The 9,998-nt window shown below is 39.2% G+C and overlaps 1 long non-coding RNA gene across 1 annotated transcript in view; it reads left to right on the top strand.

Annotated features, from left to right (window-relative positions):
- The window catches only part of LOC121031636 (uncharacterized), a 130,364-nt gene that overhangs the window by 68,742 nt on the left and 51,624 nt on the right, over positions 1-9,998 (top strand). The window contains exon 3 of the long non-coding RNA XR_005790813.1: positions 4,225-4,287. This is a non-coding gene — a long non-coding RNA (uncharacterized LOC121031636). The remainder of the gene's footprint in view (positions 1-4,224; positions 4,288-9,998) is intronic.

The following is a 9,998-nucleotide window of genomic DNA, read 5'->3' as shown; positions in this document are numbered from 1 at the left end:
TCGGAAACAGGCTCCAGGCTCTGAGCCATCAGCCCAGAGCCCGACGCGGGGCTCGAACCCACGGACCGCGAGATCGTGACCTGGCTGAAGTCGGACGCTTAACCGACGGCGCCACCCAGGCGCCCCAGTCATCAGTTGTTTTAAAGTCACGGCATTTCCCTCAAGACGAGCCAGTAATGAGTCTCATGCACACACAGGACAAGGCTGCACTAAGTGCCAGGTGGATGAGACAGCTGACAGTAGATGGCCCAAGAAGGCCTCCAGCTATGGACGGGCAGGGAAGCCCAGCAGGGTATTTACAGGCTGATGGTGAGAAGAGTTCCTGGTTTGTTGTGTTGGTTCATAATGGCTACAGAGCTGCTGCGATCCTGGGGTCAGCCCCCACCATTTGCATGTCTCCTGTGTGGGACTCTAAGCAGGTTTTCTGCTGTGGAAAAGCCTCACACAGGCCATAGGGCTCTGTTCCTGCTTCTAGTCCCACTTCCTCACTTTCTTTTTCGTTCATTTAGGCTTCCCCTTGATCCAGAAGAGTGGAGGCAATTACATAAATGCATATAGAATAAAAAGAAACTTAAGGGGTTCTGCTGAAGTGTGTATGCATGCTGATCCTCCAATAGTATTCCTGGGAGTTTATCTCAAGGATAATAATTGAAATATGCTCAGATATGTATCTTTATTTTTCATATACTTGTGATTTCCCCTCTCTGCCTTTTTTAATGTGAAATGTCTTCATTCAGAGAGTGTAAAAAATGTACACGTGCTGTTGAAAGAATAATAGTGAAGCAATCCCTTGTGTATCTGCAACTCAGGTTAAGATAAAGAGCACTGACAGTGTTTTAGAGGCAATCTTTGGGCCCTTCTACAACAATTTCACCCCTTAAAAATATATCCCTAAATAGGGGCACCTGGGTGGCTCAGTTGGTTAAGCATCCGACTTTAGCTCAGGTCATGATCTCACAGTTTGTGAGTTTGAGCCCCGCATCGGGCTCTGTGCTGACAGCTGGGAGCCTGGAGCCTACTTCAGACTCTGTGTCTCCCGCTCTCTCTACCCCTCCCCTGCTCATGCTCTGTGTCTGTGTCTCAATAATAAACAAACATTAAAAATTTTTCTAAAAAAATATATCCCTAAATAATATATAATATTGTTTTGCCTTGTTTGAATTCTGTGATTGACTTCTCATTCTAAGTATCATGTTATTAAGATTTTTAAAATATTGGTGCATATAACTAAATTTCATTTATTTTCTCTGCTCTATAGTATTCCAATATTTGAATAAACCACAATTTATTTACCCAGTCGACTGCTAATAGATATGTGAGTCGTTTCCAGTTTTTGGTCTTCTAAGCCATGCAGCTATTAACGTTCTTATACATTTACAATATTGCACGTGTATGAGAGATTCCCTAGGGCATATACTTAGGCGTGAGATTATTGGGCTGTAGGGCACACGGTCAGCTTTACTAGTTGAGAAGAGACCAGGGTGATTGATAAATGCCCCTGAGGGTTTGGGTTGCCCAGAAGATCCCCCTTAACTCAGAGGAAGGAGCTGTGCCCCCACCCAATTTCCCACAAGATCATGGGGTGCCAGCAGCTGTATTGCCAGACAGGTTTCTGAACAGCTGGCATCTAAAATTCTGCTTGCTTGATACCGGTCAAATCCCGTCCCTACCCCTCACCCACCCATTAGCAAGACCATTCTCACGGGGTCCTGCCTCTGGAGCAGAACCCCCTGGTGCATCCAGCAATGCTCTGGCCCTTCACACTTTGCAGGAGGCTGAACTAATGGTGAACCATCATCCTGTTTTGCTGACCCTCTGCTTTAACTCTTCCCAACGAAACCAGTTCTGTGCCTGCATATAATGACCTTGTGGTGTTTGACTTCACCACCGTTCCATAGTAGGTAATGTCAAACTGTCTTCCAAAGTGACTCCTCCAATTTCCTTCTCACCTGCAGTGGGTGAGGAATCCTTTTGCTCCCCATCCTCGCCAATGCCTGTAATTGGGCATTTTCAATTCAAAGACTTTTACACTTTTGTCAATCTTGTGGCTATAAAATTGTCACTCATTGTGGTTTAATTAATATTTCCTTGATCACTAATGAAATTGAGCATCCTTTCATTTGTTTATTGGTTGTTCAGGTTTTCTCTTGTGAAAGTACCTATTTGAAGCTCTTTTCTGATTTGTTTGCTTTTTAAAAAATTGATTCATAGGAGTTTATTATATATTCTGGTTATGATCGCTGGTTATGATTCCCTTCTCTCTCATATTACGATGTCTTTTCTTCTTTATTATGGAATCTTTTGTAAATGAAGTTCTTAATTTTGATGCAGTCAAATTTATTGAGTTTTTGCTTTATTTTATGGTTTGTGCTTTTGGTCTTATTTACAAACTCCTTTTCTATCCATGGATAATTAAAGTATTCTCCTAAATTTTCACCTAGAAGTTTTATATGTTACCACTTGCTTTTGGGACTTTAATCCTGGCGTTGATATTTGTGTGTGCTAGGAGTCTAATTTTCCATTTTTTCATTAGGAATATTGTCCTAGCACCGTTTCCTGAAAAGTCCGTTTTTTTCCCTTAATTTACAGGGCAAACTATATCAGACATCAAATATCCATATGTGTATGAGATCATTTTTGGATTCATTATTTCGTTCTATCTTTCCACTTGTCTGCTCCTGCACAAATATTATACTGTTCCAAAGTCTATAGTTTATAAAAAGTCTTAATATCTAGTAGAACAAGTTACCTCACCCTGTCCTTTATCAGTAGGATTTGTCTCTTTTGGTTGGGTATTTCTGTATAAATTTTAGAATCAGGGTGTGAAATTCCACAGACAAGTAAAAGGTTGGGATTTTGAGTGAGATGACCTCAATTTGGTAAAAACTGACATCTTTAAATTATTGTTTTTAATACATGAACTTGATATATTTCTTCTTTTATATAGTTTTTTTAAAAGTCTTTTCCTAAGATTTATAATTTTCTCCACAAAGATCTTTTTAAAGCATTATTGAGAATGGTATCTCTTTTCTTTTTTTTCTTTTTCTGCCTATTATTTTTTTTCTTTTTCAAGTTTCTATTTAAATTCCAGTTAGTTAACATAAAGTGTGAGAGAATGATGTCTCTTAACATTTTTGTACTTATTTGTTTTTGTTGATATGTAGAATGCATTTGATTTTTGCATGCTGATTCTTATTCTGGTAATTTACCTGTAGAGTTTTTATTTTCTGCATGTGCACTCATATCATAACTAAGTAATGATTGTTTTATTTCTTCTTTATCTTGCCTTTCTCTGTTGGCAAGACACAGCTCAGTGTTGAATAGAAAAGGAGACAATAGGAACCCTTGTCATGTTCCTGATCTTAAAGGGAATGTTTTCAACATTGCACCATTAATATGTTTTTTGCTGTATGTTAATCTTTTTTTTATTAAAATTTTTTAATGTTTATTTATTTTTGAGACAGAGAGAGACAGAGCATGAGCAGGGGAGGGTCAGAGAGAGAGGGAGACACAGAATCTGAAACGGGCTCTAGGCTCTGAGCTGTCAGCACAGAGCCCGACGCGGGGCTCGAACTCACGGACCGTGAGATCATGACCTGAGCCGAAGTCGGCCACCTAACTGACTGGGCCACCCAGGCGCCCCCCCCCTTTTTTTTTTTATTAATAGAAGGGGAGAAACTTTTCTTTGATTCCAAATTAGTTAAAAATTTAAAACTATGAACAGAAGCTATATTTTATTATATACTTTTTTCCCTGCATGAATTCAAGTGATTATATTATTAATTTGTTAATATGATGACTTTCCTTATTCACATATTTCTAATGATAAGCCATCTTTCTATTCCTGAGATATATTTGATCTGATTATGATTAAAAGAAAAATTTTTTTTTTTTTGTTTTAGAGAGAGAGAGTGGGGTAGAGGGGCAGTGCTAGAGAGAGAGAGAGAGAGAGAGAGAGAGAGAGAGAGAATCTTAAGCAGGCTCCACGCTGAGCATGGGGCACAGCATGATCTCATGCAGGGCTTGATCCCACAACCTTGGGATCATGACCTGAGCCAAATTCAATAGTTGGATGCTCAACCAACTGAGCCACCCAGGAGCCCCTGATTATGGTTTTTAAAAAATATGTTGCTTATATGAGTTCTTTAATGTTTTTAGTATTTTTGCATCTATGACCATGATAAGTCTGGCTTGTAATGTTCCTTTCCTTAATGTTCTTGATAGGTGTTCATATCAAGCACACGTGATTTTTATAAGTGGATATGGATAATGAGACAAAGGAAAAATGTAAGTAATAAATAAAAGATAAAAGTTAGAATTTAGGTTGTAATGCAACATTTATGCCATAAGATCTCTTACATGGCTAGGAATTTGGCTCTAAAATTCCTAGCAATGAATTAAAGTTAATTTCATGATTCACAAAAATCAATGAGTTAAAACAAAACTGGCTATTCAGGAGCAGAACAAGTTTTCCAAGGGGCAGTAAAGGGTGGTGGTTTGGAGACTATTCCTTGGAGCTGGACTGAGTTCTAATCCTGTCTCTAGAACTTACTAGCTATGTCATTTGAACAAGTTGCTTAATTGCTTTGTATTTCAGTTTAGTCACCTGCCAAAGAAAGATAATTATGTTATCTACTCAAAGAAGTGTTTCACAGATTAAATGAATTAATACATATAAAGTCCTTTGAAAATTAATCAGTTCTTGGTAGCACTCAATGAACATTAACATTTTATTATCATTTCTGGTACCGAGACCAGAAAGAAAATTTCTCCTTGAATTCCTTTTGACAGAATACCTTTTAATGAAAATGACAATGACCCTAACAAAATCCTTATAGGATTATTATTATTACTATTATTATTACCTAATCATTTTGAGGAGTTTGATATCCTTCAGGCAAACTTTCATAAGTAATGCTTTTCCAGTTGGGTTTCTGATGAGAGCAGTGGGTATGAGGTGCTACTCTATGAGTAGTACCTGGAATACAGCCATATGCTTACCTATTTTTTGAAACTAGAGGAAGATAAATAGGACCACCTTGCTTCCAGGTGGGCCAAGAAGTACTTAAAGACATGGCCAGGTATCTCTCCCTGACTAGTTTTGGGTAGGGAACAGTGCACAGTCAAAAGGGTGGTCAGTATTCCATTGGCTGCACTAATTTTAGTTTGGGAAAAATTAAATCAACTATTGCAAACTATCACTTTGGCAATAAGTTGGTTATTTAAAAATGTCACTATATAGGTACCTAAATGAGTTAACTTAGGTACTAGATAATTGACTATACTGAATTCCAGTCAAATAATCACAACTAATGATTACATGGAGTTTCCTATGTGCTGTATTGTTCTAAGTAGTTCACATAATCTAACATTTTTTAGACTTCACAACAATCACGTGAGGCAGGTACTGGTACCATCATCGTCTTACGGATGAGTGACATGACCAGTAAGTGGCAGAGGTGGGATTCAAACCCAGGTACATTGGCTCCTGAATCCAAATGTAAGTGAGATGCCTACCCAAAATGATAACTTTGTTTTAGAATAATTGACTTGTAGATAGACTTCCTTTTTTTTTTTAACGTTTTATTTATTTTTGAGAAAGAGAGACAGAGCATGAGCAGGAGAGGGGCAGAGAGAGGGAGGGAGACACAGAACCTAAAACAGGCTCCAAGCTCTGATCCATCAGCACAGAGCCCGATGTGAGGCTCGAACTCAGGACCAGTGAGATCATGAAGTTGGACGCTAACCAACTGACCCACTCAGGTGCCCTGATAGCCTTTTTATGGCAGTCATTTTATAGCAGGCCACTATATTCTAAATGATGAAAGGATAGGATCTGTGTGTGAGAGTGTTTTTCTTTCTCTGTACCATGACAAGGCACATATCCAGCCCAGGCAAGAATGGTATATATGTATATATACATATACATAAGTAGAAAGCAAAATAAAAACAAGTAGAAAATAGTAAAAACATCTTTTATACAATTTCCACCTGATCAGTTATAGATCCTAGCTCTGACAGTGGATTAAGGAAAAGGTTCTCGTTAAGCATCAATAATGAGGGTCAATAGTATATTGACCTTGTGATGTCCATTACAGTCAATGCTCATCTACTTAAATGTAAAGAAGAGATCTAAAAAGAGCACACACAATCTTGTGTAATTCTGAAGATATTTCTTTACAAGTTAACACAGAGTTTGTCAATGATCAGTAGTGGAATAACTATGCCTATGGGCCACCACTCCTGAATAAAATATGGGCTCACTGGACCTAAACTTGCAATTCATCAAGAAGGAAACAGGCATGCTGCTATCTGTGGAGTCCTTTTCTGTGGTCACAACCTGCAGCTCTCTTTAGCTGGGTCCTTTCAGCAGACAAGTTCTCTGTGACATTGGCTTTTAGATATTGCAGAAGCATCACATGTAGCTGCAGCTAACAGGAAGTGATAGTTGTGTGATTGGGTGTGAGAAGAAACTGGAGAGCAGTAGAAAGCCTGGTGGCATTTCTTGCTTCTCTGCATTTTTTGGCAGCTAGGATTAGGTTAGTTCTGCTGCAAAGTGGGATCCTTCCAGTGGTCATTGCCCGTGTGACTTTTCAGGGTTTCAGCAGTGATGCTCGAGGAAATGGCCTCCTCCTTGATCTTGAGACATTGTGCCTAGAGGCCACCACCACTTTGGGTGACTGCTTTTGGGAACTGCCGTTGCTAACACTCTAATTCTATAATATGGGAATAGTATAGTTGCCCTTTTAAAAGCTGTGATAGAGTTCACAATGGTTTTAGCTGGGTGGTAGACTATTTGTGGAGCTAATAAAGATGTGCAAATAGGGACCTGAGCATACCCTTTTAAGCAGTTCTTTAATAATTGTAGGGGCAGGAAGTCTCCTCAGGTGCTTTATTTGGTCAGATTTCTTCATAGAAATCAGTTGTTCAATACAAGGAGCATGACCTAGATCCAGAAGAAAGCAGCCTGGAATCTACAAAGTTTATCAAGCTCAGCAGTTGAGCAAAACCCAGATTTCTAAGACCTCATTCATCAAAGTCACTGCTGTGATGACAATTTCCCAGAATCTGCCTTCATTTCCACATCTAATGGTTAAACTCTGATTTTATCACATAGGTTAATCATAAAGTATTTTTACTTAAAAAAATTTTTTTTTAAATGTTTATTTATTTTGAGACAGGAGGGGTGGGGTCAGAGCGAGAGGGAGACACAGAATCCGAAGGAGGCTCCAGGCTTTGAGCTGTCAGCCCAGAGCCCAACACAGGGCTCGAACTCATGAACCTCAAGATCATGACCTGAGCCAAAGTCAGACGCTTAACTGACTGAGCCACCCAGGCATCCCAATCATAAAGTATTTTTTAATCTGATGCTTTCATAATGTTTAAAATTTTAAAACTCCCAGATAATTCCTCTGATTAGCATGATGTAAGTTTTAGTTTCATATTGTTTTGGTTTTCCGGTCAAGCAGTCTCTAGCTCTTTTTAGTTATTCTGCAATGGGCACTGGAAGTGAAAGTCCTATGTGGTTGAGACCCAGTGTGAATGAGGCAGGTTTTAAGTGATTAGCAACCAATTGGGAGGAAGGGAGCAAAGAAATGTATTTCTCCAGGCATTGAGGCAAAGTTCTGAAAAGTCATAGGATGGCATCAGACCACCAGTAGAAATTAAAAGTCCCTCAACTCACTTGTCATCCCCAGACTTCTGAACCAGCCCAGAAAAAACATGAGTGCAGACCTGACTTCAGGTTGGATATACTTAGACTTAAAACTTAGGCTCTTAGCTAAAACTTAGCCAAAAATTGGCTCTTTCTCCCTGTCCTAAGCTAACTCTAAGGATTATAATAAGTAAGCAAGACCTGACTCTAATACAATACTTGGTTCTAACTTTTGGGAAAGACATACAGTAAAATTTTTCTTTAATTTTTTTCTATAAGCTATTGCTTAGTACTACAATTCTATTCATAATGAATTTTAGTGAGTCTCTAAAGGAACATCCTCACACCACAGGAAATTAACCCATTCATTACTAAATGATTCCTAGCAGAATCTCATTGCATTCACCGCAAATTCCGATCTACAGAGTCTTAGAAACAACCAACTCTGCCATGAAAAATACAGAACAATTTGAGATTTAAACAACATAACAAAAAGATTATACGGGGAGCAAAACAATGAGAACTTGGGAGGTAGGTAAGGTGAGTGGGGGAAAGATGTCAAGACATATCATGTCCAGTTTCCAAAGGAATTAATGAGGACTGGAAAGAAGAGGTTCCAGCCACTTGAGCAGCAGAGCTCAGCAGTAGCCTAGGGGTAAAAAGAAAGAGAATCTCACTCATTTTGAATATTACAGAAGTGTTATTGTTTTCTTCCCATATGTCATATCAGGAGGTTCATGGTTTGAGTTGGTATTTTCCAAATGTCTCTGTTGTAAATTTACTATTTTTTCCACTTGTAATTAATAAGTATTATGTACGGAGCCATATTTCAAGGCTATATATATCTTGTTCCTCTTTTCTCCTCCAACTGTCCTTCACCTTTTAAGCCGCTATTGTAGGGGTTTTGGTGTCTTAAAAGGGAGGTTTTTTACAAATATATTAGAACCCATTTTAAAAAACCAACACATTCAATTCCTTACCTTTGCCACACTGCTGTGTTTCTAGAAGAAGACTCTTTACTCTTTAAGGGGTAAACACCAGGGACCTTAGGAAGCCCAAAGGAAAGCAACTAAAGACATAGACTATCTCACCTGTTAAACTTTTTCCTCAGCTGACCTGGCTTGTCCCATACCTTGCAAGTCAAGCTCATCCAGTCCAAGGTGGGGCACCAGCCACTTTCTGGAATTAGGGAACGCTTCAGATTATCTGGGTCAGGTCACTGGTACCAGGGTGGGACTTGGTGCTGAGTAATTTATACAGGGAGTCAAGAATTTCCCTGAAGCGTATGGTGTCTCACAGCAGTGGGTTTGGCTAGCCTGAGGGTCTCATTCTTCAGTCAAAACAGAACCAAGGGGAAAAACATTTTCTGAAACTGGGTGTGAGTGATGGTACAATGACCCTCAATGGAATCCTATAAAAGGATCTAACAAGAGATGTGGGGCAGAAAGTTACCTTGTCACTAAAGCCAATTTCTGAAGTTTGACTGACTTGTCCTTCAGGAATCATCTATTCCATAACATCTTTTTTCCCTTGAAGAAGCCAGATGGTGGATCTGAGACAGCCTACCTCAGCCACTATCTTGTAACTCTGGGAAGTGTCCCAGAGATGATATTGGCCTGTGATCTGGATTGAAACAGGCCTTCCTGATTTCCTGTGTGGACCAGTGTTGCAGCTGGCTAAAAGAGGCATGAATGATGACATTTTTTTTATTTAAACAGTTGAAATAGTCCCCATTCTGGCCAATGATAGCTGTCATAAAGAAAAGTAGTACACTGTACAAGAGTTTGACTTTTGCTGTGAGCTTGCTGAGGGGGGATATGGAACAAACTGAAAAGAAATATATTAGAGGATGGTTGGGGAATGGAACCCAGAAAAGAATCCTTCATGGTCTTCCTCCTACAAGAGAAGAGTGAGGTGAAGATTCAGTGCCACCTAGCTCTTCTCCACCATCAGCCTATCTTTCTTTCCATCTGAGTACCTGCTGCTGGCACACTGCTTTCAAACTCTCCTTTACTGAAATTCACCAGTTGTTATAATTTCCCCCATTTGCTTTCTCACTTGTGTGTCTGCTCTCACGAAGACTCTGAGCCATTTGAGGGAATTCTACCAGAAGAAAGAGCTTTCCATTTCCGTTTATGTATTTATTTATATCTATATGGATCCACGGATTCCTCTTTCTATTCACTGGGTTGTAATTCATCACTATCATTGTGCATTTTGATGTCCCCAATGTCCCAGATTTGGCTAGTGAGATATTATAGACTTTTATTCCCAAATACTTCAGTGTGACTTCCTAAGAACAACATAATTCTTTTACATAATCAAAGCACAATCATCAAAATCA

Source organism: Herpailurus yagouaroundi, unplaced genomic scaffold (assembly GCF_014898765.1).
Source record: "Herpailurus yagouaroundi ecotype Mexico unplaced genomic scaffold, PumYag 141, whole genome shotgun sequence".
In the NCBI taxonomy this organism is placed as follows: domain Eukaryota; kingdom Metazoa; phylum Chordata; class Mammalia; order Carnivora; family Felidae; genus Herpailurus; species Herpailurus yagouaroundi.
The sequence above is the reverse complement of the archived record's forward strand: the minus strand, read 5'-3'. Positions and strand labels throughout refer to the sequence as shown.